We start from the raw sequence: 26390 nt of genomic DNA, 5'->3' as shown, positions 1-26390 counted from the left end.
ATTCGGGTCGCACTACATAAATCTACAAAATATATAAAAGTCAAAGCTGGCGACGTTGGAACTGGGAACTGGTTCGAGTCTTTGTGGCGGCTGAATATATTATTGTGATTGTAAATGGTCCTCATGGCTAGAGCTCGCGCTGTATAAAATTGCACACAAAACAAAAGGAAAACGCGCAGCCATCAGCGCTGTGGACCTGCCGCTCATATAAATATAGTGGGCGCATGCGTATCCCGCGAACGCGCGAGGCAGTCGCTGTAGGAAGGTGGGCGCGCGCTCGCGGCCTGTCAGTCGTCGCGCGGCTGCTAAATGCAGCGGAGTGGTTGGCGAAGAACTGCAGGCGTTGCTGCTTCCCAGCAGCCCGCGCGGGCAGGAAACGACAGGGGGTGTAGACCTGACCACCCTCTTCTTCCTGCTAGACAGCAAGCCCTGCTCCTGCAGGGGGATGAGCCCCACTGGGGAGGGGGCGAAACTCTGAACAGGAACTACTCAAACTAGACTAAGGTAAGAAGCTGGTTGTCCCATCAGCCTTTGATCCTGGTGCTGCCGTCGCTTGGAGCAGGAGGACCCACTGCCACAACATAGTGGGGGGTGGTCCCGCTTCTGTAACTTGTAGGGCATGTTATTGTCACCACGAGGGGCACATACCTCGCTGTCACCACCTGTAGGGGTCTGACGCAACCAGACAGCGGGCTCCATCGCCCACAGCTGTCACTATAAGGTTCACTATGGCAAGCACCCTGGGGCTGCCACGAGCTGCTTGTGCCAACAGTGCCAGTAATTTTACGATCCTGCGGTGGCTACGGTTAGCGTGGAAAAAATTCAGAACCTATTGCGACTACCACTAAGCGTCTGCCTTGTGACTCCACTGGTGTTCGCTTTATGGCAAAGTGTATTTCATGTGTTCCTGTATGCGTCACGGTTGATGTATGTCTTGTTTATCTGTGTTACCGATTGAATACACACTTTGTTTTTATTTAGGGTATAACCGTAGTGCACTTGTAAAGGAAATAGGTTATTTTGATAAATTGATTATTGGAGTTTTGATATTTGGCCGTAGCTCTGTTATACTTTACATTGGTTGGACCTATGCCTTTTAGGGTGGCGAAGGTCGGCATTTTTCTGTTCCTTCAGTGCTCTTCTGTTCGTGTTAGTTAATAAATCATGTTTTAGGTATTTTTCTGTTCCTTCAGTGCTCTTCTGTTCGTGTTAGTTAATAAATCATGTTTTAGTGACAACAAATCGCTTATATAAAAATGATTTTTGGACATGATGTGACCATATAAGATATTGGTCACATCTTATTATGACCGTCAAAATCAAAAGTGACATTGTACATTTAACCTTAAACACCTCTCGGGGCTTTTTAGAGATGGTACTGTTGGTGGAGAAACGGGCATCTGCCAAGCTACCCGCCTCCTTCCTTAAACTAATTTACTTTGTCCTATTGTCTACACATTGTCATTTATTTGCCTTTAAAATTGACTTTGAGCATGTTAAATTTCGCATAACAAGCCCTAAGAAACGGCAGAGCGATGTTAACTCTTTATTGCAGCTGAAGCATCTCACTTAAAACGCTCAACACGGAAAAGTCTGGCTGAGACAAACCAGAATGTAACTCTGCTAGGGAAACATGACCATGACATTGGGTCAGCACAAGAACACGACTGCTTTAACATTACACGTTTTCATCACACAAATCTGTAAATGTGTCACACACATTTGCAGTTTCAGGCACACGGAGGTGAGGTTAATTTACCAGAATCACACTTTGGTTGGTCAATAGCAAATTGAGATAATTTAAAATACATATCTCCCACTCAGATTTCATACCACAAGCATACATCCCCCTTCACTTTAAAAAGGGGAGTGGGAGGGGAACTGTCACTGGCTGCAACATACAGAATTTTCAAACCTCCTACCACCCTCCTAAATATCTTTAATGACGACCTCTGGCGAAGTGTCGCGGATACCCCATTTGTTATTGTATTCCGCGGTGATTCACACTGAGGTGGACGGTGACGTTGCCTTTTGCCCACAAGATATGACTAAGCCTCCCAGTATAATATTTAGTTCTTTGGCTCATCGCAATTAGTAGGCGCTTTCGGAACCGTGATACTTAAGTTTTTTCTGTAGTTCGCTATCCTGAGGCTGAGAAGCTGCATGTCTTTCATTCTTCCGGTCTACCGTTAACGAGGCGTGTGGCTTTGTTTGCTCACTACGTCTCGAAGGACGTTTCAAAACGTCCTAAATATTTATTTCTGTATTCTAGCAGCAATGCATTTTTTGGTATAAAAAAACAGTCACTTGTTCGCATTTTGTTATATGCCCTTTTTGGGCATTTATTTTTCCAGAATTGCATGCACTGCCTTGCTTTTGCTTTAAAATTATCTAATGTTTCTCTCTTACACTGTCGGTTTAGCTCTGCAAAGTGTTCAAAGAGGTGGATATGAGAAAAAGGGACATGTGGGATTCCGAAACAGATTAAACAAGCAGTGACCAAGGTGCTCAACTTTGATTCATGACACGTTTTCAGGGTATCAGTAATCGTACTTTGAATCTACCGCTCCCCCCCCCCCCCCCAATACAATTTAAAAAAAAAACACCTTATTTTCATATTTATTGGTCAACCTGAAAATCTGACAATGATCTGGACGTCTTGGAACTATGTTGGACACCCCATTTTTTTTAAAACAATTTCTTTGCTGCAATTGTTTTACTTTATTGAACTGTTAAAGCAGACTCGTTGTACATTGTTACTGTAGCTGTGCAATCTTGCTACTTTGGCATCAGTCATTGTTCTCTCTATCTTCATGATTGTGACATGAACTCTGTAAAATTATTTACTGTGGGGATTATCTAGATTAATGATTTTTTTAGCATGCACTAACAAGCAGTTAGACACACAAGGCACATTGGACGTAAATGTACACCAATTGAATCCAGCTTTAAAGAACATTTTATAGCTGATTCTGAAAACGTATCTCGTATGTTATTTTGTACAGTGCACTGGTACACATAGATGTTCTTTGGATTCTACTAGTTTGCCGAAGTTTAACAACTGTAGAGCCTTGAATGACTTGGCTAAAGACTCAGACGACAGGGTGCACTTGAATTTGGCTGGGCTCTCGACTTTTTTGTGTGTTTCACACAGCCTAGCTACCATTTTGTCATCAAAAGTTTACTCATTAGTGTTTCACATTCATAGTCTACGGTGTGAGTTATGGAAAAGGATGGTCTGTGATTATTTTATGTAGCACAGTCTGATACTGGTTTAGCATTGAAGCTCTTTTGGGTTGTTCATGGATTGCTTCTCAAACTATTCTGAGGTTTCTATCTCAAACGGTATTGGAAAATATGCTTTTCAGTAGTGCAAATGGGCATATTTCTATGCTAGCTAAGTGTTTCAGCTTCACTGAGTTGCAGGTTAATATTCTTCAAGCTTGACAGGTGAGACCAGATGGCTCTGCTGAATCACTCATTAATTTGTGTAATATACCTGCACGCCAGTTCGAACCTAAAAACAAGAGAAAAGGTACTTTATAGAGAATTCATTACAATTTAAGACCAATTCATTTGTGACAACCTCGTTAGCTCACAGTGGCCAACACACCTACCCACACACATGCATGCATTTCCCTATCCCTTCCCACACACAGCGATTTTTCTTTGTGTGGACTTTGCCTTCAAAATCAGTATGACTAAGATGGTTGAAGCACCCCCCAAAAGGAGCAAGGATCCCACATTTGGACCCAGGTTGGGCTAACTCAGCCGTTCATTCATCTCAGAATAGTGGAATGCGGGTCTATGAACTCGGTATGTTGTATGCACTGTTAATGAAATACAGTTTAGTGAGTGGTTGCAAGCATTATTTGTACTTATGAATATCATTAAGTTCGCTGTTACTTATTGTGAGGTTTTGTATTCCTTTTGCAGTGGAGGGATGAGCATCAGAGTGTGTTACAATAGTAAAATCTCAATATACATTCGTTACAGACGCATATTAATCACATTACACATATACATTGATATAATTAATAGTAGGTAAAGAATGTACACAAGTACAGTAAATTACTTTGGGGAAGTAAATAAGGCAGTAAATGCACATCACATGACAGAAGTAAGTGAAAGGAGTGATGTTCAGATTAGTTATGTAGTTAAGCCATTAGGGGGCAGACTGTCAACGATTTACAAAAACTATGCAGTTGTTAACCAGTACCTAAAATAATTGGAAACAGCACGAATCGCAGTTAATAAACAAATAAAGAGATTATAAAAATTACCCTTGTGTTCCGTTTCACCTGGAAATCGCTGGATGTAGGGGTCATTCATTTTATGCAAAAATAACAATACTAAAAATACCTGATTCCCATTGGCCATCCCTATTCTGTGGTTTGGACTGTGGTCTCTGCTTGGATACAAACTTGTTAGTGGGGGTCATGAAACCATTGCTTTGTGATTGAGTGTGTGATTGAGTGCATGAGTGTCTCATTGGGTATGAGTGTCTGAGTAAGTTTGTAAGTGGGTGTGAGAGAGTATGATGTAGCTGTAAGTGGGTATATGAGTGTCTGAGTGTGTCTGTGAGTGGGTGTGTGAGTCTCTGATAGGGGTGGGTGGAAATCCCCGCTCCACCGGCAGAGTTCGCAGAGTTGTGCCACTCTGCGCTCTGTTTGGAACATGGACGTCAGCAAAAACTCTGCTAACCGCTGGCTGAGCTGAGTTGACCTGTGTGCTCACCCCAAGGCTTTATCCCCCAAGGGTAGTCTGCCAGGAGGCGCATTTTCAAATTGGTTGAGAAAGAGCGCCTGGCCTCCGAGGTCGGAGCAATAGTGCTGTGGGGGAACTTACTTGTGGCAACAATAGGGGTTCTTGGTCCACAACGACCCTGAGCAGCCAAGGGACTCCATCCCCCAACCAGTTGTGCACCAGGAGGTGCGTTTGAATAAGCAAGTAAAAAAACGATTTTCCTCTGGAAACATGGTCCTAACTATCTACCTATTTGCGACCACCAGTAGATTCTATCTATCTATCTATCTATCTATCTATCTATCTATCTATCTATCTATCTATCTATCTATCTATCTATCTATCTATCTATCTATCTCAGGTAATGTTTTCCAAACAACTCTGCTGGCCCCATTTTATATATGATAGTTTCAATTATTCTTTTCGTTCATATCCCATGCTGTCTGCATGTGACAGCCACTCTGTAAAGTTTTTTGAGTCTGGGAAGAGGACCGCCCAGAGAGGAAAGGAGAAAGAGGCAGAGATCCACCTGGATTGTCAGTGTTTCAGGTAGTCCAGTTGAAAAGTCTGGGTGGGTAAAATTTTAAACTAAATAGGCAGCTACATTGCACAACTTACCCATAAGAGCTGGGTGGTGCTGCATGAATGTACACTAAAAAAGTTGGAGATATGAGAAGGCTTAGTTTTCGATAATGCGCAAGGTAGAGATGTAATCAGGTGAGTAAAATGAAGCCAAATGGGCAAGAATGTGGATTGCTGACAAGAGCAGTAACCATGCACCTTTTTCAAGGCAGAATCCTGCCTACTGCTGTACAAGTACACCTTGTAACCGAGGAAAGAAGTGAAAGAGCAATCGTGGTTTGTAGCTTGAGCGAAACTGCACAGTATTTAAATTGTCTGGATTTTACCTGCTTCAAATTATTGAGAATGGGTTCACACATAAGTTACTGTCATGCTCCCAAGGGCATGCAATATATAGCCTATAGCCCACTACCGAGGTCTGTCTTAAGTGTTAAAGGCTCTGAGCCCAAGTTATAGGCCTGACCGCAGACGAGGACCTATAAAGAGGGTGAGGGCCTTTAACTATAGGTGTAGCCTGAGGCATAAGGTCTATAATGCTATTAGAACATTCCATCCAGTAAGGGTAGAGTGTTCTAAACTGAAAAGGGAGAAACAAGAAGACCAACAATGGAATGTTGGGGCTCCAGGCTTTTACCAGGCATTATAAGCCTGGAGCTACACCATTGTCTTCAGTGGAGCTCTCAACATTCCAATGTTCTCATATAGACTTAGAGCCCAACGTAGCGGGCTCTACTGCTCATTAAAGGCCCGTACTAGTGTTCGTCTCAGGCCTTTAACAAGGGAGCGGACCTTTAATGGCCGGTAGAGTCAGCTATGGAGAGCTTTGAGGCTGTTCGACCATTCTGCCCCTAGAAGGCAGAATGTTCTAATTTGTAAAACAAAGGCCTTAGGGAGCCCGAGGGTGTTGAAATCCCCTCGGGCTCCATAAGACCTTTGTTCACAGCTGTGAACAGACATTGGAATGTTGGAGCTCCGGCCTTCTACAGCCCATTTGAAGCCCGGAGCACTCCATTGTATTCAATGGAACTCCCAACATACAAACGTTCGAATTTACAGGTAATTATTCAGGGCCGACTTAAACCCTAGCCAGACTGATAGCCTACACAAGCAAGGATGAGAGACTAAGTGTTTTGAAGATTGCTTCTTTGCCTGGATAAAAATGAATTTGCCCCACTCATGTTACTCCTCTGTGTTCATCCTTCCTTACAAGCAATCATTTCTTAGATCCGAGAGACCTTTACTCTTCCTTGTATGCACAAGAAGGTATCCTCCTGTCCTTCTTGAATTTCCTTCAAGGCATCTTCAATTTCCACTTTCGTTATTAATTGGGAATTGCATTTCAGGGTAAATGAGACAGTGTAGTGAAAGAAGACCTATCATGCATGTTTTGACTAGGACAGCAACATGGCATAAATGTGATGATAGTTGTGTTAGGTGTATTTCCATTCACTTTTAGCCCCACTTTCTCCGACTTCCGCTTTATTCATTTTCTTTTTGAAGAGGAAAATTGATAAATACAGACATCATGAGCCTTGAGGTAAACCAATAACTGTCTAAGTGGAACAATTCAAAGATAACCTCTTTGACAGTAGTGGAGGTCTTTTGATTTATTACACTTACATCTTTGAAAGATCCTAATGCATCATTTGATTCTATCTGATATGTGTTGTAAATTTGATTTAATTGTATTTGTGTAATGCAAACTGCTACTTTGTGATACGTTTCCCACGCATTTAAGTGTCGCAAATAAAAGAATATGTTTAATAATTCTCATAAAGGCATGTTCTCATAAAGAATAAAGTTACAGGTCCTAAGTAAAAAGAAAAGCTGGCTATGGGGAAATCTTCTACAAATGTTCAGTTAAGTAGTAAGAGCAGTAGGGAGTGAGAACAATCGCATATTTAAAACATTTTTAATCGCTGTGTTTTAGTATACATATATGTTGTGGTGTTCGATTGTTAAATGAGTGGGATTATTGTACCTTGTGACCGATGTTTAAAAGATGATTTTAAGCCAAATACAGTTCATAGCCACTCGCTCTATGGACGAAGCTCTGTGAGGCGAGTTTCAGGTGAATACCTCAGTTATGGGGGTCTTAACTGGGTGGGTTGTCGCAATTCATGACAGTCTAAGCCCCAGACACCCAATTCTTTCTGCATTTTAACAATGGACAGTGTCTTTATGTTTCAAATCGTGCTTTAGAAATTCAAAAGAAATTAAGAACAATGAGAAAAACACAACGTTATAAACAACAGGGTGATAGATTTGCTGGTAGCTAAGGGTGTGTGAAATTCATCTAATTTGTTTTCTCGTAATTAAGTAAAATTCGATTAAGTTAGGTGAAATACAGTTCCTTCTTTTTGTACTATATTTTTAGGTGCAATGCGTCCTTGTGTCAATTTTTGACGTGAGGGTACATTTAGAGTGGAAAAAATCGAAAGGACCTCGAACAGCAGCACCTCGTGTTCTGTTGTTCCTCTAGGATAACAGTAGATTTTTACCATAAATGACATATAAATACGTTAAGTGGCATAATGGTGTCATTTTGGCAATATTGCGTAATACGCGTGAATCAAAATTACGAGCTTTAGACTGATGTAATTAAAATTTCACCCAGGCCTTCATTAAACCATAGGCATAGGTTGGCTCAGCGAATTGCATCATATCTGAAAGTGTACATGTTAAGAGTGGAAAACCTACGAGATCCTGGCAACTTGAACAAGTGATTGGCATGTAGAGCCCATTTGAGACTGAGGCTTACATTAGAAAGACAAAATTCTCTAAATTAAAATCATTGGATTGGAAATTAAGACTTGGGGTTCTGAATTTTAGGCTTGTGTTTTTGTTCTAATAAGAAGTGTTTTTCAATACATGGACCCCGGCAGTTTACCGAACTAAATACCTATTATCAATGCAAATTGCCTGGAATTGACAACTCCTACGCATGCACAAGTCAGTCACCTGTCTCCATTCATGTGTTTTTGCATTTATTTGTGCTTGTTGAATTGTGAACTGGACTAAGTGGAACAAAAAGGTAAATATAAAATGAAGTCATGAACTGTCTTCATTTCTAGTAATCCGTCCCTTCTGTCTTGTATTTACAATGTCTCCATGGTGCGTCCATTTTTGGACCTCGATTTGTTGAATGCGAACATCATCCTTTATTCAGTGCCTGTTAGCTTCAAGCTATGCCTTACAGGATGTTGAAGTTACCTGAACCCCGTGCTTAGCTTCTGCCGGTATTTGTCTGTGGCTGGCTAAGTACTTATCTTTCAATATCATCCCTTAAAAATGATAGCCTACCACTTGGTGACAATTTGACTTTCTTAAGACCCGCAGAATGTTTCACAATCCCATATACTTAAAAACCATAATGAAACTGCCATGTTTAGTCCATCCTTACAGCTCGAGACGGCCTGAAGTAGTCTAAAATATCAAACTTGTATCGGTTAGCAGTGGCATTTGGCAGACCTATAAAGGGATATGTGTGGTGTGATTGTGAAGGAGAGATAGCCAAGATTCAACTCTCACAATTGGTTTGATGACTCTTACAATTCTATTTCACCCTTGGCGAACCTTTATTGGACAGAATTGAAAGAGAATACATTTGTTGCAGGGTGACAGAATTATGTGGTTTGGCAGGGGTGCCTTACCGAGTAATACTGGCACAATACATAAAGATGGACCACAGGTACTCTCTCAGTACACCATCTCTCATTCCTGGCAGAGTGGCAAAGAACAGACAGCCTACGTAAAAGAACATGTGCTAAGCATTTCACATCACCAACATGGACGATAAGTAAATGACACAACTCAAGAGAAATCCAACACCATTTTATAAAAATAGCTATGATTTATTTATATTTTTAGACAACAAAACAAAATCAATACATACAGTATAACTGGAGTCATCAATTTTAAAGCATTAAATAAATCAGTATTTTGCAATGTGAAAACTTGAACGTTGCGGTCAATGGGAAAAATACACATATGCAGTTGGTTACTTCGAGAATAAGTTCAAGGGAACCCACTTGGAGTTAAGGTCTCATTAGTCCCTAGACCAGTTCATGAAAGCTAGCACAATTTTACCTGGCTCTGAGAAGTGGGGTGCAGATGTGTAGTTTAGCTATAAAATGGAGCTGTCAAGCAGGCTTGCGGGGTTGAAATGGTTACTTTAGCAAAAATGTACTTGCAGGCGAGTTGAGCAAAACTCTTTGGAACTTAAACAAAGAGCTGGGCCTGGACCAGGAGGATCCTGGCAGATCCGATCTACCTGGCTTGGGGGACTTGGGTGCATAGATGCTCTTGGCTATCCATGGTGCTAAACTGGATCTGCGGCAAGCGTGCCAAGAGAGGGTAAAAACGAATGCAAAATCTTTACGATGGAGCCACAGGTGTGGCTGATCGTTTGTGCAGGTAAATCTCTTCTCTTGAAGGGTTGAGTAAAGCAGGTTGTAGTCAGACTATGAACCAACAAGCCTTGGTACCTGCAAGCTCTCTGGTTGAGGAAATCTTTAACCAGAGGACCCTTGTAGAAAGCTGAGCCTCGCTAAGGGTCGGGACTACAGTTCTGAGAAAACACTTCTCAAGAACTTTGAGCGGCATTTGCATTTCTTTGTACCTTTTATATCGGGACTATAGAAAGAGGTTTGTATCACATGATTCTAGTAATAGGTTTTTTTTCCTCATCGTATGTCTACATGTTTTCATTGTTTGCTAATATCCCACTCTCCACCTGTTTTTCAATTGACAAAGCTTTGCTTATTTACTTTACCATAGCAGTGGTTAGTGCAGTGTAATTGTTTAATGTTGTGTATAGATGATTTGTCAGGTCTTGAACAATGTAGCTTTTTTGACTTTATTTTGCTATGATTCAAGTGTTCTGGATATGTTTTTCATAGTCTGCATAATTTCGGACATTAATAGAAGTTACCAGCCCTTGTTGTGCAAATCTGACTTCTTTTTGGGTTTAACAGTAAAGTTAGCATGGCTGAGTTCCCTACAAGATGGGCTGCGCCTGAAACAGTCAGTCCTGTCTCAGTGTTTTTATGTAATTCACTTTTTGGCTAATCTCCACAATTTCTGCTGTCTCAGGAAATTTGTATGTGGGTTCTGTTATGATGTATGATGTTATAAACCTAGATGATTACACTTCTGTGGTAAATATTTCATTACCGGTACTATTTTTTTATGCGGTAAAATCTAGTAAGAATAACTCAGTAAATATAAGAGGCAGAATCCGTGGTATTAGAGGTTCTAAAGGCTTTATTCCTTGACAAAGGAAATACAATTCGAATTGCAGGCTTCAAATTCCATCACCACGAAAGTTCAGGAAGGAAGGGCATACATTATTGACAGGTAATCGTATTTATATGGAAAGCATTACATTGAGATAGATGCAAGAGGCGTAACAGCTGATAATACAGATAAAATAGGCATACGTAACTAAAAAAGGCGGACATATAGGCGTAACTTATAAAACGTCATTATACATGATGTCACAAGTGGGTGGATCCATAAGAGAATCCTGCAATGTCAGCAGAAATATTTGGCAGAGATGCGCGCGCAGTCGCATGACGTGTGATTGACGTGCAACTAGAGGGTGAAGGGGACTTGACATTTAGCTCTACATGTGGAGACAGAAGTCTGGGGGTTATGTCAACCTAATCCCAAATCATATCTAATATCCTATGTTTAAAGAACTGTGTTATCCAAAAGGAAAGGTCTCTAGGATAGAATCTATTCTATACTGACTGTTAGTGCGTGTACAAGCGTCTAAGTGTCTGTATGAGATGCGAGGGGGCAGGAATCTTCCATGGTAACAGGGGCTATGAATTACTTGCATGAGGACAGCGAGGCCTGGCCCTTTGCATGGTAGCTGGAAGAATGTTTACCTAAACTACTAGACAGGAATGCATCGGATGAGGAGCAGAGCAGATAATCTTGAAGGTGAAATACAGTTTTTTGGCAGGCAACAGGCTGGATCAGGCACCGTTAGCCACGCAGGGAGTAGGACAAAGTTCATGGATACAGATGCAGGCTCGGACTGGAGCTTTCAGAGGCAGAAGGCAGGAAAAGGCTTGATGGCAGAATTCAGGGCCTACTCGCCTGAGTCTGTAAAATGTGGAAAGTGAACCACATAAAGTCGGTGGCCTTTCATACTTAGGAATGGAATATCTGACCCATTCATGGCGGATCTGAAAGAGGACATGTGGACGCACATGTATTTGCGTCTTCAAAGCTGGAACTGGAGGGAACATACATGTACTTGTAGCATGCACATGGAGCCGGTGGGGTCTACGATAGGGGACATAACTGATCACAAAATTCATATTTCCTCATTCCCTCCTTGTCCCCTACGGACCCTCAGGTGATATCGATCTTCATCAATCCATCGATCTGTTCATATAGCATCATTTGTTCTTCTTTCTTCTTCCGGGATTTTGAATGAAAACTTGGAGGTGGGATACACGATGTGGCACACAGGCCGCAAATCGCTGGCCCACATTGTAGACATAAGCAGCAACTGAATAGTATGAGGAAGCCAATACCTAGGAAGGATAGGATCCTCCATCCCCAGGCGGACAACACGCCCCAGAAGCAACCGGACCAAGTCCAGGTGCCTGGACTCTGGTGTATCTGGCTTATAATCTTATGAAGGCGGGTTATGGCTTTATATACTGACGGCGAATTTTCTGGTATGAAAATGCAGCAACTTGATCCGATGACCCTACAAGCTCCGCCCCTATCGGCCAGGATGACGTCAAGGACAAGACGATTTTGAAGCACAACAATCCGCATAGCAGACTGCTCTTCTGTTAAATTGCCTAAGGCGGAAGTAGTCTCGTTCACTACTGCTTCAAGGGTTCTAGTTAATCTACGTATCAGCTTACTATTAGTGACTGTACCTATATAGGGAAAGAAACCTTTATTGAAATCTGTGTATTGCTCCCATGCTGTTTCAGTGTAATCGACAATTGGGAGATCTCTCTGCTGTCTATTGTGTACTAAATGGGTATTTCTGTGATAATCAGGAGGGGCTAGGAAAACAGGTGGTAGAAGGAATGCTATGTAACAGGTACCATCCCAATCTAGAGGTAGACATATATATGCGGTCTGGCCACATATGAAGTAGGAATGACGGGAAGCTCTAAATGTAGACTTGCCTTGATCACTGAATTTTATTACAGTGGTGCATTTACTATGGCCCATGTGTATGGAACCATTCTTTCTTACACATAATTCCCCTTTTACTGGGAATACTGACATGGCGGGCAAGATTGGTGTAGCTTCAGATTCAACGTTCAGGATCATGAGGTTAAGTGTAAAATTACCTAATCCATATACTTCATTTTCTAGATCAGTTCCTGTTCTTTTGGGAAGTCCCTCCTTGTTAGGGTAGCAGACGTTAAGCAAAACTAGGTTCAGATTTCCCCATACCCAGTTGTCTTGATAAACTGCGGAATTTGAATCTAGGGAATTAATCAAACTAAACCATGCTCCACAGGAGCCATTGTGTGTGAACGGATATGGAAAGAGGGGCAAAACTCCCTTATAGTTATGATAGGGAGGGAGTCGGCCACATATCCAACAATTTGTGGCATTGCTGGTCTGGTGGGAATGATGTAACATACTAATGAATGTGTTGTTGCGCAGCGCAAATCTATAGGACAACTCATGCGGAGGTAATTCGCTAAAAGAGTGTTCTGCAGTTACATTGTAAGCACGCTTAAAAATAGGGTAATACATGTGCAACAGTATACTGGAAATGATGATCAGAAGACTTAGGAAAAACAAAATTAATAAGGTTACTGTGCAGTGACTACGAAGTGATTTACAATACGCATGCTTTTTATGCTGCATCTGTTGATTTCTTTCTCTATTCCGGTCTAGAGGATACATGTCAGAGACAAATTCAACCGATTCACCTTGGAGAGGACTTAAACAATCAAATTGTCTGACTTGCTAGATCTTAATTTTAGTTTATAAAGTTCCGTTTTTGACTGCTCAACCAAGGGGAGCTTAGAGTCTGTCTGTGAGGGAATGCAGGGTTGAGTATTCACACTGGATGGTAGTCCATAAAATTTCTTGATATGACTCGAGTGCAACCACCCTTTACGTCCCTCGACCTTCACGGCTGTCCTGGTGGTTAGTAGAACAAGCCTTGGCGATCTCCACCTAGGCTCCAGTTGGGTCTTTCGATCGAAATTCCGGACCAGAACCAGGTCGCCCGGAACCACGTCATGGGGCTTCACCTCAGTGTTATCGGGAAAAGCTGCAGCTACCTGTGAACGACAAGATTGTAGTGCAGACATCAAGGAAGCCAGGTAATCTGTCAGCATATTACAGTCAACATCAGTGATTTTGCGAGGTATAGGCGTCCCCCACATATTTGGCGGTCTACCGAAGATCACCTCGTACGGGGATAGCCCTGTTCGAGAATGTGCTACCATTCTCATGTAAAAGAGCGCAACTGGTAATGCTACTATCCAATCGACACCTTTTTCTCTACATATTTTGGACAATCTAATTTTCAGAGTTTGATTATGGCGTTCCACGAGACCTGCTGCCTCGGGATGTCGGACACAGTGGAATTTCCATTGGTAGCCTAACAAAAGGGAAACATGTTTCATTAATTCGGATGAGAATGTCTGGCCGTTATCTGAGTAGACAACACGTGGTAAACCGTACCGTGGGAAGAATTCTCGGACTAACTGTTTGGCAGTAGTCGGGGCAGTGTAATCTGAAACCGGGTAGGCTTCTGTCCAACGGGAAAGAGCACATACAACTACGAGAACATATTTGAATCCTCGACATCGTTCCATCTGGATATAATCCATCTGGAGGACTTCAAAAGCATGATCGGGAGATTGAAATCCACCTGGTTCTACGGGGATGCTTTTACCTGGATTAAACTGACAACATATCATACAGGTACGTACTTTCTGTTTGGCTGCTGCTCGTAAGTGTTTGTTGAACCAAATGTGTTGAATACTGTCTAGCATAGCTTTTTCTCCTAGGTGCGCTGGACTATGTATTGTGTTAATGATGACTTGAACCATGGAGTCGGGAAGAAACCATATAGATTTTTCCTTCGTCATCCATCCTTGATCCGTTTGGATCCCTCCTAATTCAGTCCATTTCTTTATTTCTTCTGGTGTAGCATGTGTCTGTATGTCAATTACATCAAGGGCGGGATCCTTAACTGTCATGCAATGTGTTGGTGTCGGAACTATTGTCTTTGTCGTGTCAGTTGTGTGAGTCTGATTCTGAGCAGTCTGTTTAGCTGTTCTGTCAGCTAGGTCATTACCCTGAGAAATGATATCGGTAACTTTTGTATGAGCTTTGCATTTCATAATCGATATTGCAGTAGGTAAATGAATCGCGTCCAATAGGGCTTGAATGAGGGGTCCGTGTTGGATGTGGGCACCGTGAGAAGTTAAATAACCTCTCTCTCGCCACAGTACGCCGAAGTCATGGACGACTCCGAATGCATAACGTGAATCTGTGTATATGTTGACTTTCTTATCTTTGGCTTGAATACAGGCTTGTGTCAGAGCGATGAGCTCTGCTGCTTGAGCTGACAAAGTGTTAATACAATTTGTTTCAATGACTTCAGTGTCTGTTGTAACCGCGTAAGCGGCCACTAACTCTCCTGTACTTGTTCTCATACATGAACCATCTACATATAATGTCAGGTCTGGATCTGATAAAGGGATGTCTGTCAAGTCTTGTCTGGGTTTCGTCGTGATAGTAATGACTTCAACACAATCATGTGCCAATGGATCTGTTCCGCCTACTGGTAACAGTGTGGCAGGATTTAACGTATTACAACGTCTGATTTCTATGTGTGGCTGGAACAATGTCAATTCGTAACCGGTGAGTCTCGCTATAGTCAAGTGTTGTGTTTGTGTGCGGTTCAAAAGAACCTCTACTGCGTGTGGTACTTGTACTGTCAGTTGGTGTCCTAACACTATGGCATCGCTTTGTCTGATTGCTAAAGCTGTTGCTGCCACCGATTTCAGGCATGCAGGAAGAGCCTGAGCTACTGGATCTAATGTACTAGAGAAATAAGCACATGGTTTGTGTGATCCTGCTTGTTCCTGAGTGAGTACTGACAAGGCAGTACCTTCGCGTTCTGTAACAAAGAGTGTAAACTGTTTACTGTAACATGGTGTTGCTAAAACAGGTGCTTGGCATAAAGCTTTCTTTAAGCTTTCAAAGGCATGTGTATGTTCTTGAGTCCAAGGGAGAACAGTTGATGTGGCTGCCTCCCGTGTTGTCAACTGGATGAGTGGTTTTGCTAGAAATGCATATTGAGGGATCCACTGCCTACAGTATGAAGTGAGGCCTATAAAAGCCCGCACCTCCTTTTGTGTCTTGGGTGGTGGCATGTTAGCGATTAACTGGATACGATCAGGTGTAAGCTGTCTTCCCTCCTTGGACAGCGAGTGCCCAAGGTAAACCACTCGCTGGACACAGAATTGCAGCTTAGAAGGGGACACCTTGTGCCCCTTGTCGGCCAGAAATTTCAAAACCGTCAGTGACGCTGTTTCACATTCAGGTTCGCTTCGGGCGGTGATCAGCAGATCATCGACATATTGAAGCAAGGCAGTGTTAACTGGCATGTGGATACTGTCAAGTTCTCGTTTCAGTGCTTGGCTATAGATGCTGGGGCTTTCTGTAAATCCTTGAGGTGCGCGTGTGAATTTAAAACTTCGTCCATTTAAACTGAATCCGAACAGATATTGACTTTCCGGATCTATTGGGACGCTAAAGAAAGCATTCTTAAGATCAATTACAGTGAAGAACGTTGCTTCTGAGTCAATAGCTGTTAGTAATGAAGAGATATCTGGGACCACAGGGTATTGTGGTACAATACATTTATTTAGTTCGCGCAGATCAATAACCAATCGATATACTGGTGGTGCTTTTGGATCCGTTCTTTTAAGAATCAGAATTATTGGGGAATTGCATATATTGGAGTCGGTTTCTACAACCACTCCTTGTGTAATGAGCTCGTCAATGATTTGCAGCAAAGCCACTACAGCATCTGGTGGTTACTTGTATTGTCGCATTCGTGGTAGTACTACTCCTGTTTTCAGTGTGACTCGATATGGTGTAATGTTCATGCAACCAACATCAGTGGGGCCTTGTGCCCATAAATATGTAGGTAAATTCTGCAACCGGTGATCCATGTCCCTGGACACGTAGTGACCTTTAAAGTCACGTAGAAATAGTCGTACTCCTTCCGGAGAACAACATATTATAGCTCCTAGAGCTTTCAGTGTTTTTATACCTAACAAGTTTTCTGGACATGATTTAGTAAGCAATAAATCTGTAGTACGTGTCAATGGACCAACCGTGAGTGGAAGAGGTTGTGTTACGTCATTAATTATAGGTTTTCCTGAGAATCCAAGGGAAATATTCTGTGAGCCTGAGAGGGGTGCCCCTGGAACTTCACTGCGTCTTATAGTTGTTCTGCTTGCCCCTGTATCAAGTAAAAACTTTCTGTCTTCCCCTAATAGTTCACTATGTACATAAGGTCCCTCCTGGTCTACAGGAACCTCAATAAGGGGTAAGCCAACTTCCCTCTCTAGGCTATTTCATGTGTATCGCTGATAATCGGGATAATCTGCTTGTGCATACTGATACATCTGTTGCGTTGTTGCTTGTGTGGCAGCAATAGGCTGCGCTTGTAGTGGTGCTACGGTCTGTTGTGGAGCTGCCTGTTGCGGAGCTAGTTGTTGCGGAGCTGACCTAGGTTGTACATGCTGAGGGATTTGTTGTTGATTCTGATCTTGTCTAGGTGGACGTGGTCTTTCCTGGGTTCTACCTGTGGCAATGTTATGTTTCAGGACTGGACAATCGTGTATATAATGACCTTGTTGTTTACAATAGTTGCATGTCCCTTTCGTTGGACCTGCGGAATCACCCTTTTGGTGACCATCAGCTGGAACTGACTGAGCAACAAGCATTTTCATTTTTGTATCTTTCATACGTCTTTGTTCATGTTCTTCTCTAATTCTATTGTGGTGATATTGTAACATCTGTAACATCTGTGACGGGGTATTACCTTGCCAGGTACTCTCAAATTTCAATACTCTATTCTTAACTTGCGGCAGAGAATTTTCAACTAATTTTGTCACAAACAGATGTGGATATGACTCGCTACTTGCTTTTATGCCACTATTGATACCAAAACATTTTTCAAATCGGGAATAAAAATCACTAGTGTCTTCATCTTGCTTTTGTTTACAGGCTGAGATTGCACCCCAGTCCTCCTTTTTCGTCGTTAATAAACGTGGCAGTACCTGTACTAGTAATCCTGGTAGTGCTGTAGTCTTTTCCCCAAGCCCTGCTCCTGCAGCTCGGGCCTTTTCTTCGTTTTCTAATGCTGTCCAATCTATCTTTTGGTCTCCCACCTCCCATTCCTTTTCTTTGAGTTTCTCGTACACACCGGCAGGCATTAACACTTTCAATATTTTCATAATGTCGGGGTAAGTATACTCTCCCATGAGTAACATGTCTTTTATCTCACGGTGGAAACCTGCTGGATCCTTGTCATGACTGGGTACTACTTTCTTCATTTCTAATAATTCAATTTTAGTTATAGGCGTGTACACAAACACGCGTGTAAAGTTATTACCTTCACCTCTGATTGGGTGTACTTCGCGTAACGGGTTCTGTCTATCTATGTGATACATTTTTCTTCCCATAATGGGAACCGGAACGTGTTCTGGGCATACAAAAGTTATATACTGGTTTCGAAATTCTAGAATTTCTTTAATTAAATCAGTACCTGAACCTCTCCATGTATTCGTGAGTAGTTCTGTCAATATGTCAGGTAAGGGTCCTGGATCGGAGTGTTGGCTTTTATATAATATAATGAGGTGTTGGATCATGTATATACTAGCTAAACGCTGTTCGTAGGGGTCAAGATTCAGAAACGTGTGTGCTAGTGCATCATCATTGTATTCGCTGGGACTGTCAGCCCATTGTACTGCCGACCTGGCTAATTCTTGTTCGTCCATGGAATCGAGCATATGGTACCCCCTTCGATCTCGGAGTAATTTATCAGCGGCTTGGAATCGGTGTTCAGGGGACCTTGTATTTAACATAGGGGTTTGAAAATGTCTATTACATTCTGGACGTATCGGACATATCGGATCATTGAAGCCTCTAGTATTATTATTATGGGGTCTTCCTCTACCTACGTAAGCTATCGTTTCTAATTGTTCTGATTCTTGCTCCTCCTCTTCCTCTGATTCAATTCTGTCTGCGTCTCGTCTTTCTTTATGTATTCGTTCTATTTCCTTGCGGATCTTTCGACACATAACTACTATGCATGACTGTTTATCATGTTTCTCTTCTGATATGTTCTGACCCCATTTGGCAAGTTTTTGCATGGTATCATGATCTGCCCCAGGCCTGTCTTGGTTCCTAATCACGCAATTTATGAAAAAGCGTAGTAGTTGTCTTTGTACATCCACTTTCTGGTATTCCATAGCTTCGTTAATACTTTCTGGACCTCGCCCTGTTTGGACGAAGCGATATATATTGTCTAGGTGTTCAACCATTCCTGGTATCGTCATTAAATACAATGTAGCTCGTCGTATACGTAGTGATGATATGAGCAATTTGTCCTGTCTACCTGGTACTGGGTCGTATCTACAATCCACAAGCTGTTCTTTAAACATGTCGGATGTCGCTAGTTGGGGTGTACGCTGGAGTGCTAAATCTCTAAGGGTCTGTTTATTTCGCGGCGGTGTGGCAAACATGTCTGTCGTACCTCCTGTAGCACCATCTGAAGTGCTGGGCAAGAAAGGATTCGTTGGACGTAAGATAGAAATCGTAGATGCGGGAAAAACTGCAGAAACGGACGGACCTGTGGGAACTTGTGTAGGAGTTTGTAGTTGCGGGGATACAGACGGATGCTCTTGGTGTTGAACGCCATCGGTAAGCGGTGTGTGTGGTATGGCATTAGCATACTCGGGAGCTACGTCATCTAAATAGGAGGAAAGGAAAACGTCCTTTGCTGTTTTGGGATGTGTTTTGGGATGTGCTTTTATCGGGAGCAATGGAGGAGTTAAGTCTTTTGGTATTTCCGGGGTAGCCTTAGGTAACCCTTCGGCCAGAAGAGGATACATACCATTCATAAGAGTGTTTCTTTGTCTATCTACTTGTTCTGTTTTTACTCGGGTACCTTCCTCAATTAATAGATTTTCTCGGGTTTTATTTGAATTCTCTCTACCTTTCTCTTCCTGTCTGAGCGCTTTTTCTGTACGTCTATATGATTCTTTACGCCATAATTCAATGGAATCTTTCTGTGACTGTCTGGCTTTCTTTTTCCATAATTCTTCTTCTACTCTCATGATGCAATCTGCATCCCAGGTCCCCGCTGCGGGCCACCTCTGACTTTCTGGCAAATCCTTGGTGTAGTCCACCCATAAATCAAGAAATAATACGGCATCTAGGCCATGCTTATGATACATAAAGTACCCTGGAGTGTCCCTAGGTGGAATGGGAACAGCTTCTTCGAGTACCCCTTTTCTGGTTTTGATCTGTCTTAATTTCGAAAAGAGCGGCATTTTTAGACGGTTACTAGAACACACTTTATACAATAAACACAATAATGAACAGTCATTCACACCACAATATATATAAAACGTATTAAAACATTTAACACTTAACAGTTTTACGAATGATGATAACTAATAGAAAACTAGTTACTGACATAATACTGACACTAGATAATACTGAATTATATGCAAGACATACTATATATACTGCTAAACAGTACAGATACACTGCTGAAACAGTGCAGACCGGATTTGTGTACCCAAACCCGTCTTGACCGGCACAGACTATGTGCACGTTAAATGCCTCCCCGGTAATGGTACTCACCGGGTAGCTCGGAACGGAAGGCCTCGGAACGGAACTGAAACTGGACCGGACTGGACTCGACTCGACTGGACTCGGAACTTCGGAACCTGGTGGGCCTCTGTATACCTCGGATCTTGCTCTCTCAGCTAGGCTCTGGTCGGGATACTTCGCACTTCTCACCGCCTCGTCTGGGTGTTGATCGCAGCCTCAGTCGCCCCCGCTTGGCCGGAGGGAGATACAGGAAATCCTGCAGATACGCGTTTTTGTCCGTTCAGCTGTGGCAGGAGACCGGGCCTGTAACGCACCTCCGGCGCGTGAGATGTGAAAGTGTCCCTATTCGGGCGCCAATTTATGTGGTAAATATTTCATTACCGGTACTATTTTTTATGCGGTAAAATCTAGTAAGAATAACTCAGTAAATATAAGAGGCAGAATCCGTGGTATTAGAGGTTCTAAAGGCTTTATTCCTTGACAAAGGAAATACAATTCGAATTGCAGGCTTCAAATTCCATCACCACGAAAGTTCAGGAAGGAAGGGCATACATTATTGACAGGTAATCGTATTTATATGGAAAGCATTACATTGAGATAGATGCAAGAGGCGTAACAGCTGATAATACAGATAAAATAGGCATACGTAACTAAAAAAGGCGGACATATAGGCGTAACTTATAAAACGTCATTATACATGATGTCACAAGTGGGTGGATCCATAAGAGAATCCTGCAATGTCAGCAGAAATATTTGGCAGAGATGCGCGTGCAGCCGCATGACGTGTGATTGACGTGCAACTAGAGGGTGAAGGGGACTTGACATTTAGCTCTACATGTGGAGACAGAAGTCTGGGGGTTATGTCAACCTAATCCCAAATCATATCTAATATCCTATGTTTAAAGAACTGTGTTATCCAAAAGGAAAGGTCTCTAGGATAGAATCTATTCTATACTGACTGTTAGTGCGTGTACAAGCGTCTAAGTGTCTGTATGAGATGCGAGGGGGCAGGAATCTTCCATGGTAACAGGGGCTATGAATTACTTGCATGAGGACAGCGAGGCCTGGCCCTTTGCATGGTAGCTGGAAGAATGTTTACCTAAACTACTAGACAGGAATGCATCGGATGAGGAGCAGAGCAGATAATCTTGAAGGTGAAATACAGTTTTTTGGCAGGCAACAGGCTGGATCAGGCACCGTTAGCCACGCAGGGAGTAGGACAAAGTTCATGGATACAGATGCAGGCTCGGACTGGAGCTTTCAGAGGCAGAAGGCAGGAAAAGGCTTGATGGCAGAATTCAGGGCCTACTCGCCTGAGTCTGTAAAATGTGGAAAGTGAACCACATAAAGTCGGTGGCCTTTCATACTTAGGAATGGAATATCTGACCCATTCATGGCGGATCTGAAAGAGGACATGTGGACGCACATGTATTTGCGTCTTCAAAGCTGGAACTGGAGGGAACATACATGTACTTGTAGCATGCACATGGAGCCGGTGGGGTCTACGATAGGGGACATAACTGATCACAAAATTCATATTTCCTCACTTCTCGTCCATAGAAGACATGACATGACTAACATCCAGTATTAAATGCACTTAAAAACAACTGCTAATGCATCTCATTTTAGTTAAAAAACCAATAGATACTTGAAAGCTTTGTACACCGACCGTATTACTGCTATTGTAACGAATGGTTTGAGCTATGTTTTGTTCGCTACTAGCGCTGAAGGACATAAAAGCAATTGATGGGTTAAATCATGTGGAAAGCACTGTTTGCACAAGCCGTGGAGATGGTTCACCCAGGTATTTAAATCATGATGATTCCAACGAAACCGGAACAATTGACGCTGTAACCTGGTTTTAACATCGTATAACAAATGATCTACCATTCCAGGTGTGATAATACTGCATTAGAAAAGTCACTGTCTCTTTTAATAGTCCTGAAATACCAATCTGCCATAAACAATTTCCCATTGGGATGTTGTCTCAGTTTTTGCTTATTTACATATGCCAGAGCGCCTTCAATTATTTCTTTAACCAAAATTCACATTATATGTGCTTGATTACTTAATGTTTTAATTATAATTTTTTCGTAATTGGTATCCCTCCAGTAGGCTTTTCAAGCATTCAGTGGCTATGCTTTTATTATCAGCTCTTGTCATAAAAACTTGGGACTTCAAGTGGGCGCCCATATTCCTATGTAGGTGTGAAGAAAGCCCTCTGTCTAAATGAATGGCTTCTTTTTGATGAGTAAACTGTTCACGAACCTGAAACGATGTATGTAAGGCGATGTGTTTGAAAAGAAATACATGCCATAGCTTCCAGTTATCTATAAACTTGCACTCGATGTAATCTGTGTTTTAATATTTAGATCCTCAGATTACAGCTAGACCGCTAAAAGACCTACCATTAGAAGATAAATAACCATTGAAAATGAAACCTAGACTCATCGTACAGGTCGAGATAAACGTGTTCTTGAGACATGGCAGTCTGTTGCGGGTGTTGAGTAGTGTGCCTGCACTAACTGCCCACATTTGTAGGGCTAGGCAGTATTGTAAAAATGTAGTTTCGTAATACAAACACTAGTCTAGTCGTGCACCAAATCTAGGCTGAAGCCTTACATCGCGACTCCAGCAAAATAGCCTCAGTGGGATCAACGTGCATACCTTTTGTTGAGGTCCTGCAGCCCGCTCCCCGTCCTTCTCTAGTTGTCAATACCACAGGGCCATACAGCTAGCTGTATAGTGGTAGCTTTTGTGTCTTGCATTGTCTCTTAAGCCCACATTGGCATCGGGTTGTCCATCCTAGACAGGTTTGCAAAGTTGCTGTGTATGTGATTTGCATTCTGTCTTCACTCCATAAAATGTATTTTTAAAGGTGTAATATAATAGCTTGACTGACAGTGGCTGCTGTCAGAATAAATAATTTATCACAAATATGTTCTCATGTTTCCTTCTTCAGCAAATGTAATTTTTATTATTTCATGTTTTCCAATACATGTACTGCACCAAAGTACTCTACAGAATGACACGGTGCAACAGCTGTGTGTGTACAGTGCTTACAACGAGTCGTGCTAACTGCAGTTGATTCAGGGCCGGGAGTAAAGCCAAATTTGTTGGTGTATAAGATGTCTCAGAGCAGAAAATGTCTTATACTGCACATGGCCTGTAGATGGTACAAGCCGAGTCCAGCTCTATGCAGGGAATGGTCTTAGCTTTGGATCCAGATGTTGCTAGCTGAGAGTGGTTTAGAGCTGCAAACCTGGAATGGTATCAGAGGGCACTGGCTGCTCGTGAGTCGGTATAGTCAGTCGTCAGTGCTGGTAACAGCCCGCGAGTAGCACAGACTTCACGTGGGCGAGAGTTGGGCATGCTGTGTCCGTATCACTAACAAAATATCGAGAAGGAGAATATCGAACTACCAAAATATAGAAGGAAAAATATAGAATGCCAAAATATCGAATGCCTATCTCCAAACAGGTAAGTACAAAAATATTGAATCCAAAATATCATTGTAAAAAATATAGTTAGTCAAAATATCGAATTTTTTAAATGTCTTAAAAGTAATGTAAAATTAATGAAATAATATATATAATTAACTGAAACATACTTAAAAAAACTTAAATAACTTTAACATTAATGTAAGTTAAAAAAAAAATTAATACATATATTAACGTAATGTTAATTTAAAATATTCAATAGCGGGCGGGTAAAATTTACTATTACCACTCCAGTAAGTGCAATAGTAGGGAAAATGTTGGATAGCGGGAGGATAAAAATTACTATTCCCACTCCAGCGAGTGAAACAGTAGGGAAAGCGTTGGATAGCGTAGGGGTAAAAATTGCTATTCCCACTCCAGAGAGTGCAACAGTAGGGAAAGCGTTGGATAGCGGGAGGGTAAAATTTACTATTCTCACTCCAGTGAGTGCAACTGTAGGGAAAGCGTTGGATAGCATAGGGGTAAAAATTACTATTCCCACTCCAAAGAGCGCAACAGTAGGAAAAGCGTTGGATAGCGTAGGGGTAAAAATTATTATTCCCACTCCAGTGAGTGCAATAGTAGGGAAAGCGTTGGATAGCGTAGGGGTAAAAATTACTATTCCCACTCCAGTTAGTGCAATAGTAGGGAATGCGTTGGATAGCGTAGGGGTAAAAATTATTATTCTCACTCCAGTGAGTGCAATAGTAGGGAAAGCGTTGGATAGCGTAGGGGTAAAAATTACTATTCCCACTCCAGTGAGTGCAATAGTAGGGAAAATAATATTTTAATATTTTATTAAAAATCAATTATTAATACCAAAAAAATGTATTACATTTAATTACCAATTACACAATATTTAATAATTAATTATAAATACAAATACTTTAAAAAAAAAATTAATTACCTATTAATAATTAACAACCAATTACTTTTCAATACAAAAAATTATTAAATACAATTAATACCAATTAATAATTAATTAATCATAATTTAATTATCAATATACAAAACTTATTTCTATAATTAATTATTTACAATTAAATTACTTCCCACCATATTCCCCTATAAACCCACAACCTGCTATAAATAATAAATTAATACAATTAACATAATTATCGATTAAACAATTAATACAAATTAATTACCAATTAATACAAAATATTTAACAATTAATAATTAATCAACAACCAATTAATTTTCAATACCAATTAATAATTACCTCATCATAATTATATTACTTCCCACCCTATTCCCCTATAAACCCACAGCCCGCTACATAAGTAAAACGCCAAATTACATTAAAAATAATTAATAATTCCTAAAAATTATTATTTTATGTACTATAATTAAATTACTTCCCACCCTAATCCCCTATAAACCCACAACCCGCTACGGAATTAAATTACACAAAAATTAAATAACATAAAATTAATTACTTTAAAAATATTCAAACATACATTCCAAAATTGATACATACTTTCAACACATATACTAACATTTAAAACACTATAAAAAAATTCGATATTATTAGCGACTATATTATGACTGTCAATATTACTTACTTCGATATTAAATCGATATTTCTTACCTGATTTTCGATATTCTTCACCACTATATTTTGGCAATTCGATATTCTGTCCATTCTATATTAAAAACTTGATATTCTGTCCTGTCGATATTTTTAATTCGATATTATGTCTGTTTACCGCTGTGCCCTGGACAGGGCCTGAATCCACCCCAGAGCACTGCTAGGCCTGGTGTAAGTTTGTCCCAGGATGTGCTTTGTAATTAGTATGGTCTGTGGGTGTTACAGGCGGTGTAGTTCTGAGCAGAGACTGGCTTGGGCTAAATGTGATTTGTACATGCTGAGTCAGCTGAGACCACGTACCGGTGTACGTTGGGCCTGGTCAGTGAGTGTTACAAACCTTCTGGTTCAGAGCAGGCAATGTTCTGTGGTGGTCCAGACTGAGTGAAGTTCAGAGCAGGGGCCGATCTGTGCGAAGAGACCATGAAAGAGAGATCTCGTACTCACAGTCCTGGCGTCCGACTATCCCACAGAAGAACCGAAGTTCCTGTTCCCATAAATCTTTTCTCACTTGTGAACTCTTCACTCTGTGAATGCTACAGGGCTAACGCGAAGCGTGCAGAAAATGGTTGGTTGATATAAAAAGTGTGCGAGCTCTCGTACTGTGCTCTAGTTATCACTTCTCATTTCTCTTCCACTGAATGCATTGTATCATATTGCAACATTTGTATAGTGCTCAGCAGGGCACAAGTCCTAAAAAAAGAAGTGGGGGTACTAGCCTAGTTAGGAAGTATGCAAGAGACATCATGGAGTGTGCCATCATAGCGCATGATGTCACGACGCGTGACCTCGCACGTGGGATCACAGAAAGTGACCTCACTGGAAGTGACATTAGATATTAAGACTTCACACATGTTTATCAGGTATATCATAAGTAAATTTAAGTACATTATGAGTTTTAACAAATGAGATTATGCGTTGGGGTTGTGCCAAAAAAGTGGTGCAATATCGACACAAAATCTGGGTCTCAACTTATACATTTGTGTTTTTTTTTACAAACCTGCCACAAAGAAATTGTCAACAAAGAGATGCCTGGCAGCATATCTGTTCTGCTTAATTGGTTACAAAGTCTACATTTTAAAATATTTTATAGGATTAAGGAATCTATTGCAGAGGTG

At 41.4% G+C, this 26390-nt stretch overlaps 1 protein-coding gene across 2 annotated transcripts in view; it reads left to right on the top strand.

Annotated features, from left to right (window-relative positions):
• Positions 1 to 254: 254 nt before the first annotated feature.
• TYK2 (tyrosine kinase 2) overlaps positions 255 to 26390 on the top strand; it is a 597160-nt gene continuing 571024 nt past the window's right edge. For both annotated transcript variants that reach the window (XM_085600754.1, XM_085600753.1), the window contains exon 1: positions 255 to 504. The gene's annotated coding sequence lies outside the window, so the exon portion shown is untranslated. The remainder of the gene's footprint in view (positions 505 to 26390) is intronic.

Source organism: Triturus cristatus, chromosome 4_2 (genome assembly GCF_964204655.1).
Source record: "Triturus cristatus chromosome 4_2, aTriCri1.1, whole genome shotgun sequence".
NCBI lineage: Eukaryota > Metazoa > Chordata > Amphibia > Caudata > Salamandridae > Triturus > Triturus cristatus.
The sequence above is the reverse complement of the archived record's forward strand: the minus strand, read 5'-3'. Positions and strand labels throughout refer to the sequence as shown.